The 8,749-nt window shown below is 39.6% G+C and overlaps 1 protein-coding gene and 1 long non-coding RNA gene across 5 annotated transcripts in view; one reads left to right on the forward strand and one right to left on the reverse strand.

Moving 5' to 3' along the window:
• LOC126980201 (multiple PDZ domain protein-like) overlaps positions 1-8,749 on the forward strand; it is a 356,183-nt gene that overhangs the window by 181,187 nt on the left and 166,247 nt on the right. The gene's annotated exons all lie outside the window — the stretch shown is intronic.
• The window catches only part of LOC127010316 (uncharacterized), an 85,963-nt gene that overhangs the window by 10,113 nt on the left and 67,101 nt on the right, over positions 1-8,749 (reverse strand). The window lies entirely within an intron of this gene.

The raw sequence follows: 8,749 nt of genomic DNA on the forward strand, positions 1-8,749 counted from the left end.
TAAAGAAAAGAAACTGTTCATATGGGGAAGATGATAATATAGAGGAAGAAGAAACAGCAGGCGAGGAGGAGATTGACGAAGAAAACAAAGAATGAAAATGAAGAGAGAGAAAGAAAAGGAGTAAAGAAAAGACAATGTGGATATGAGGAAAATAAATAATACATAGGAAGAAGAAACAGTAGTCGGGGAAAAGATGGAAGAAAACTAAATCAAAGAAAAATATGAGGACAGAAAATTACACACAAAAAAAAACGAAGAAAAAATTGGAGGGAAATTCTTTTTTTCCGTAATGCAATGAAAAGGAAATCCATAAATGAATGGGAAAAGATGTACGGAGTGACGAAGAAAGTTGGAAAATGTGAAAAAGAAAGTAAAAAGAATGTGATCTTTGTGTAATAAATAAAGGAGGTGAAAAGGGAAGCCATTGCGCACCGAGATGACTTAAGAAAAAAAAAAGGAAAATGTAATAAAACCGAGCGGATGTTACGTGCTTAGATATCATACAATAGCAAAAAAAAAAAAAAAAAAAAAAAAAAAGGAAAAAATAATATTGGAAGATATAAAGAGTGAAAAAAAAACAAGGCAAAAAAAGAGCAGATGTCACGCGTATACATATCAAAAGAAAAGAAAGAAAGAAAAAAAAACACGAGGAAGAAACCACGCAAATGGAAATGTCAAAAGTTGATTAGACGAATGGAAAAAAAAAAAAAATCTTAGCAACAAAAAATGGATAAAAAAGCTAATCTAACTGAGCGAGAGAGAAACATATATTGATAACATTTTTTCCTCTTACTGGCCAAAAAAAAAAAAAAAATAGTGAAGTCTCCGTTTTGTCATCTCGCGGAAGGGAAAGAAAGAGAGAAGAAAAATATATCCCGTGAACCATTATTTTTTTCTTTTTCTGGGTAACCTAAGGAAAGTAATACAAAAATAAATTAACGTACTAAACATAATAATAAATACAAATAGGAGAGGAAGAAGAGGAGGAGGAGGAGGAGGGGAGATAAATATACTGCATAGACTTGATACATGAGACGGAAGAAGGGGAGGGAGGGAGAACATGAGAAGAGAGAGAGAGAGAGAGAGAGAGAGAGAGAGAGAGAGAGAGAGAGAGAGAGAGAGAGAGAGAGAGAGATCACGTTATATACTCGACATTGAAAGACAGAGAATAAAAGAGCCGTTTCCGAGAGAGAGAGAGAGAGAGAGAGAGAGAGAGAGAGAGAGAGAGAGAGAGAGAGAGAGAGAGAGAGAGAGGCGTGGGAATTAAGAGACAGAGCTTAAAAGGAGAAGAAGAAGAAGGAAAAAAAAGTAGAAAGGATATAATAGAAAGGAAGAGAGAAAGGAAAGGAAAAAAGACAGGCAGCAAGGAATAAAGGAAGGAAAGAAGGAAGGAAGGAAGGAAGGAAGGAAGGAAGGAAGGAAGAAAGGAGGAAAGAGAGAGAGAGAGAGAGAGAGAGAGAGAGAGAGAGAGAGAGAGAGAGAGAGAGAGAGAGAGAGAGAGAGAGACGTATTCCCTCCTTTCCCCTCTCCATCAAGAACTGTCTAGGGAGGAAAAAGAAGAGGAGGGAACCAGAGGGTGATAAAGAAGATGGGAGGAGGAGGAGGAGGAGGAGGAAAAAAACTTATCTCTAATATTTTTTACTTGATTCTTTTACCGATCCTCTCTCCGTTTTCCATATTTTTTTCTGAAGATTGGAAAAGAATTAAGTTACGATTTTTACTACTACTTCTACTACTATTACTACTACTACTACTACTACTACTACTACTACTACTACTACTACTTTTATCTTCCTGGGTATTTATTTGTATTTCTTTCTTCTCTTATTTTCATCGTAATATACTTCTATCGTTTTTTTTTTTCCTTTTTTTTTCCTCTTCTCCAACTTTTAATCTAATTCTTCCTCCTCGTCTCTGGTTTAATTTCTCGTAACTTCTGGGCGTATATATTTTCGTTTCTTTGTCCTTTTTTTTCCTCTTGGTTTACTTTCATCTTTATTGTATTTACTCTCTCTCTTTCTCTTTCTTCCCAAAGTTATAATATTTCTCTTCCTTGTGGGAGTCGCAGCTTCTCGAGGGTTTCTTCTTTCCTCTCCATATTTTTCTTTCTCTGGTACGGATTTTGTTTCTCTTCTGTTTCACCCTTATTTTCCTGGTTTTCCTGTTTTTCTTCCTTCAGTTTTCTTCGTCTTCTTGTTTCCTTCAGATTTTTTTTTTCTCCTTTCCTTTATTTTGTTGCCTCCATTTCATCAGCATATCACGGGTTCTCAGATTTTCGTTTTCTTTATCTCGATCTTTTTTATCCTTTCTTTCTCTACCTTCTTCATTCATTTTCTCATTCACTTTCTTTTCATTTTGCTCATTTTTTTCTTATTTCTCTACCTTCTACATTCATTTTCTTTTTTTTCTCATTTCTCTACATTTTCCACTAATTTTCTTTTCATTTTGCTTATATTTCTCATTTCTTCACTTTCTCCATTTATTTAATTAATTTTTTTCTCATTTTTATACCTTTTCCATTCATTTTCTTTTCATTTCATTCAGTTTTCTCATTTCTCTACCTTCTCCATTTATCTTTTCATTTCATTTATTTTTTCTCTCATTTCCTCAAGTTTCATCCATATTTTACGTGTCTGTTTTTTTTCACTTTTCAATGTCCTTCTTTCCTTAACTTTTCTCGTAACTTTTTTGTCTTTTTCTCTCGATTTAATTTCCTCCGATTTCCTAATTTCCTCACCTCCTCTTCCTCCCCCTGTACCTCCTCCTCCTCCTCCTCTTCCTCTTTTTTTTCTCTTTCTTCTTCTTCTTCTTCTTCTTCTTCTTCCTCCTCCTCCTACCTCGCTTCCTTCACCAATTTCTCTCGGGAACATTTTGCAAACCTCTTTTCGTAATTACGTGACCTGCTGTTAGAGGAACCGAATCGAACCAAACCGTACCCGAACCGAACCGAACCCGAACCCGAACCCAAAGCCAAGCCCGTATCGCGTCTTCTCATCTCTCAAGTCACCCACAAAACTTTATAATAAACCGATTCCTCAAGAGTTCCAAACCCGCACACAAATGGAATTCGAACCTCTCTATAAAAGGGTCAGAATCCACGTTAAGTGAGATCCAATCCTTTATATATTTTCCCGCGTGTTGTTTTTATCGCGTTTCGTCTGTACCCTTCCCTTCCTCGGTGTAAGATTTCCGTGTCCCCAGAAGCAATATAATTTTCTCTTTTTACTCTTTTTCTTTTGTCTGAATCTGATACGGCGGCCAAAGGGGGGAAAAAAAAGGAGGGATGGAAAGGAAAGGGACAAGATTGGGGAAATGAAATGGCTGAGGGGAATGAAAAGTGAAAATATAAAAAAAAAGAAGGAGGGGAGGAGGAAGAAAGGGAATGGGTGTTTGGAAGATAAAAAATAGAAAATGAAGGAGGAGAAGGAGGAGGAGGAGGACAGCATGAAATAAAAGAAGGAGGAGGAGACAATGAAGGATAACGCAGAGTAATAAGAACCAAAGTAAAAGGAAGAGGAGGAGGAGGAGAAGTAAAATGAGACATAACGTGAAGGAAGAGGAAAAAAGAAATATAAGGAGGAGGAGGAGCATTAGGAAGAAGGAAAAGGAAGGAAAAGGAGGAGGAGGAGAAAAGGAGTAGGAGGTAGGAAGAAAAATGAGTAGAGAAGGAGAGGGAGGAGGAACATGGAGAAACGGAAGGGATATGAAGGAGTAGAAAAGGAGGAGAGAAGTAGGAAGAAAAAGGAAGAGGAGGAAAGGGAGAAGAAAATAGGGAGAAAGAAAAGGGGAAGGAGGAAGGAAGGGAAGGAGTAAAGGGAAAATAGTTAAAGAAGTAAGAGAAAGGGAGATATTGGAGTAAAGGAGGAGAGAAGAAGAAGAAAGGGAGAAGATGAAATGAGAAAAGGGAGCATAAGAAAAAGGGAGAAGAAGTGTTATTGGGAACTGTCGAGAAAGTTTACTGTGAGTGAGGGGAGAGAGAGAGAGAGAGAGAGAGAGAGAGAGAGAGAGAGAGAGAGAGAGAGAGAGAGAGAGAGAGAGAGAGAGAGAGAGAGAGAGAGAGAGAGTCCTATCGCCTCCTCTGCTCGCTAGGGGTCCTGAAGTTATAGGTCTGGGCGGAGAGTTGGTCCCAAGTCATCGCTCGCTAGTCCGAGTTTTATCTCCGAGGCATCAACACGAAGGGAGGAGTAAAAGGGGAAGAGAGAGAGAGAGAGAGAGAGAGAGAGAGAGAGAGAGAGAGAGAGAGAGAGAGAGAGAGAGAGAGAGAGAGAGAGAGAGAGAGAGAGAGAGAGAGAGAGAGAGAGAGAGAGAGAGAGAGAGAGAGAGAGAGAGAGAGAGAGAGAGAGAGAGAGAGAGAAGTGGAGGCATGCATGGATAGAAAGAAGGAATAAAGAAAAATGAAAATAAAGAAGAAAATGTGGAAAAAAATGGAAGGAATCGTACCGTACCGTAGAGAGAGAGAGAGAGAGAGAGAGAGAGAGAGAGAGAGAGAGAGAGAGAGAGAGAGAGAAAAACACTAAAGTCTGTCCATGCGAAGTGTTCCTCTGGTGCCGAAGTGGTGATGTTTGTCGGGTCACCCCTGATTGGATGGACGCCTCTCGTGCTCTCGTGCACCATGTTTTGTTTTTCTACACTAAAGGAAGCAGCTCAAGGGCAAAAAAATAATTGAGATGAAAAAAAAAGCCCGCTAATCATTGCCACTATAAAAGAGAGTGAGATAAGTGGCCAAAACAGAGGTCAATTTGGGTGTTTTTTTTTATTATTTTCCTTAGTTCACTCCTTTTTTTTTACAACAAAGGAAGGAGCTCAAGGGCAACAAAGAGAAGGTGTAGAAAAAAAAAGCCCGCTAACCACTGCTCCTATAAAAGACGAAGTAAAGAGTAGCCAAAAAAGAGGTCAGTTTCGGGTGGAGAGGTTGGCAAGTTGGACTATTTTGGTTGGCGCCCTTAGACTCAGCAGTGATTGTAGGAGTTGTACATGTATGTTTGTTGAAATTCAGTATAACAAAAAAAAAAAATATGATTGCAATAAGTATTAGTGAAAGAGCAACTTCAAAATGGTTATAATATTCTCTCCATTCTGCTATTTGCGAGTTTTTTTTTTTTTTTCTTATACAAAGGAGGCAGCTCAAGGGCATAAAACAAAAAAACAAAAAAAACATCACTGGAATAAACCACCTCACCGTATAGATAAAAGTCTTAAAATGCTCGGGCTTAGTAGGTAAAAAGTTCAGTTCCCTTCAAAAAGTTTCCATCCGCTTTCCGGAGCCTACGCAGAGAGTTTTGTGTTATTAGGAAAATGTTTACGTTTAGTTGAACAGCACAAACTTGGACCGTATTACTAAACATTTCGTCGCCCAAGTTCACATATTTGACAAGGCTTTCATAGGAGTTTTATGCATTTCCAGGAGTAGTTTTCTGACCCTGGTGGTAGTTTGACCCTTCTTCTGTACCGTGAACCTAAAGAAATACTCATGATAAGCCGATTGACCCCCTCTTTGACCTTTAGAAATAGCTGATGTGAGAAGCGAAAGTATCTTATAATACCGACCTAAATATACGGTTGTATTATAAGACATTTCGTTGCCCAAGAACACATATTTGACAAGGCTTTCGTAGGAGTTGTGAGCATTTCCAGGAGTATTTTTTTTTGACCCTGGTGGTAGTTTAACCCTTCTTCTCTACCGTGAACCTAAAGATAGACTTATTAGAACCCGATTCATCCCCTCTTTGACCTTTAGAAATAGCTGATGTGAAAAGCGAAAGTCTTATAATGCCGACCTAAAATAGCTTGGCATTATAAGACACTTTTGCCTCTCCCATAACCTATTTCTAAAGGTCAAGGAGGGGATCAATCGGGTTCTAATAAGTCTATCTTTAGGTTCATGGTACAGAATAAGGGTCAAACTAGCATCAGGGTCCTAAAACTACTCCTGGAAATCCCCCAGACTCCTACGAAAGCCTTGTCAAATAGGTGAACTCGGGCGACGATATATTTAGTAATACCGACCTTTAAAGTCTCGGGAAGTCTCCTGACATGTTTAGCGCCACCAGGCTCATCAGCACAAGGTTTTTCAGCAAGATTTCCATTAGAATGCCATCAAATTTCCAATGCATACAAGACAATCAGTGCGTTACGGCCGGAGCGTTACCTCGGGACTAACACGATAAACTCTTCGGACACGGCCAGCCACGTTTACATTACTCAACGACCCCCGTGATGGACAGTGCAAACAGCCCGTGAATTTTAGCCGCCAGAACAAGACTTATTCTACACCATTATATTAGTCCCATGTTAACAAGGTGATTACTGAACACGCTATCCATTCTTCGCGTCATAATGAGCTATACTTTCCTTCACTTAATGTCCATATTTTTTGTTTTACTGAGTTTTGAAAGGCTTACGTGAGTTCTGAAGTTGCTGGTGAGTTTAGTCGTGTCAGTCGAAACTCCTGATCTTGTATAATAGGTGAGCTAACGCAAGTAATATAGAAAAAAAACTTGTGGCACAAAAGCATGTGAGATAACAGATAACCTCCAAGAATTGTGAACTTAAATTATGATGACTCACTTTTATGACGACTATGCAAGAAAAAAAGAGACCTAGAAATGTGTCGTAATGAGAGAGAGAGAGAGAGAGAGAGAGAGAGAGAGAGAGAGAGAGAGAGAGAGAGAGAGAGAGAGAGAGGTCCAACAAATTACAAGTCCAGGCGCCAGAAAAAAATACCTCGTTAAAATAGACATTATTATTATTATTATTATTATTATTATTATTATTATTATTATTATTATTATTATTATTATTATTATTATTCCACTCACTCCTCTCTCTCCCCATGTTCACCAGCCATCTTAAGGTCATTCACTACCTGTTTGTGTAAGGAAGCCAAGGTCTCTCTCTCTCTCTCACCACACTGAAAAAGGAATGTCAGTTCATGAAGGAGTTAGTAAGCATGTTATTTCCTCCTCCTCCTCCTCCTCCTCCTCCTCCTCCTCCTCCTCCTCCTCCTCCTCCTCCTCCTCCTGAACCCAATCCTCTTACTCTACCTCCGCCACTGTTTCCACTCTCCCACTCTCTTATTTTTTCCTCTCACAAATGGTTTTCGGAATAATATAATTTCTTACCGCCACCTCAAACCCTCATTGAAATTCAACCCCTTAAAATGGAAGAGGAGGAGGAGGAGGAGAGGGAAGGAAGAGGAGGAGGAGGTTTTGGTGTTATGGGATCTGAAAAAAAGTTAGAGCGAGGGAATTCTCTCTCTCTCTCTCTCTCTCTCTCGTTTACACTTGATTTTTACTTCCTGTTGCTCGCCTTTCCTCTTTTTTTCTCTCTTTCCGCCGCTGCTTGTAATTAATTTAGGCCTTCCCTTCCCCCCTTGTTTCTGCAAATTGACTTTACTACTCTCTCTCTCTCTCTCTCTCTCTCTCTCTCTCTCGCTCGCTGTCGCTCTAACGCACATACGAACGAACGAGTGAGTGGTCTTGTCAAGCCTTTTTGCTGCCTCGGTTCTGGGAAAGATTTTGGAGTGTATGACCCTCTCTCTCTCTCTCTCTCTCTCTCTCTCTCTCTCTCCATATCTCTTCTTATTCCTCTTTCCTTCCTTCCTCCTTCCTTTTCCTTCCTTCCATTTTTTTCCTTCCCTCTCTCCCGTCATTCCCTTTTTTTCTCTCTTCTCATCACGGTGATATATTTCTGTCACCGAATCTAATCATGCTCTCTCTCTCTCATTAAATTAAACCTTTTTTTTCCTATTTCCTGCCTTTGCTTTGTCTCTTCCTCTTCCTATTTTTTTTAACCCAATATCTCCTCTTCCCTTTCCCCCTTCTTCCTTTATTTATCTTTTCCTTTCCCTACGTACACTTCCGACCCTTCTCTCTCTCTCTCTCTCTCTCTCGCGCCCCTTCGTCCTCCTCCTTCCTCTCCCTTTCGTCTTTGATTTTGTGGTGTAGAGTGCAAAATTTAAACAGCTGAATATATGATGAAGGTTGTGGTAGTAGTAGTAGTAATAGTAGTAGTAGTAGTAGTAGTAGTAGTAGTGGTAGTAGTGGTGTGAGGGGAGGAGAGATGAGAGGAAGAGAAGGGAAGTAGAGGAAGAAGATAGGAAGAGCAGGAGAGGAGATAAGGGATGAAGTTGAAGAGAAAATGATTGAGGACGAAGGGTGATGATAATGATGAGAAGGAGGAGGAGGAGGAGGAGGAGGAGAGATAAGATAGCAACACGAATATAAAGAAGAGGAGGAGGAGGAGGAGAAAGGGAAGCAGTAAAGGAAAAAAATAATAAACAGAAGAGAAGGAGGATGAGAACGAAGAGGAGGAGGAGGAGGCGGAGGAGAAGTAGAGGTAAGATAAGATAACACCACGAATAGAAAGAGGAGGAGGAGGAGGAGGAGGGAAGCAGTGGAGGAAAAAAAAATTGTAAACAGAGGGAAAGAAGGAGGAGAACGAAGAGCAGTAACAGCTGGAGGAGGAGGAGGAGGAGGAGGAGGCGCATAAAACTACTCTCCTTTTCTCTCTTTCTCTCTCTCGGATTTAAGGAGAATGGAACGTGTCTCAGAATTGATGGAGTGAACCCGTTGAAGCATTTTTGCTTATATATAAATCTCTCTCTCTCTCTCTCTCTCATATATTTCGTTCTCTGGAAAGTCTTACGTTCTTTATTTTTTCTTGTCTTTTCTCCTCTTCTTTTTTTTTTCTCTCTGTCTTGTTTGTTAGTTTGTGTTTTCGTATGTTTTCGCTTTTTTATTTTTTTTTA

Source organism: Eriocheir sinensis, chromosome 43 (assembly GCF_024679095.1).
Source record: "Eriocheir sinensis breed Jianghai 21 chromosome 43, ASM2467909v1, whole genome shotgun sequence".
Classification (NCBI taxonomy): domain Eukaryota; kingdom Metazoa; phylum Arthropoda; class Malacostraca; order Decapoda; family Varunidae; genus Eriocheir; species Eriocheir sinensis.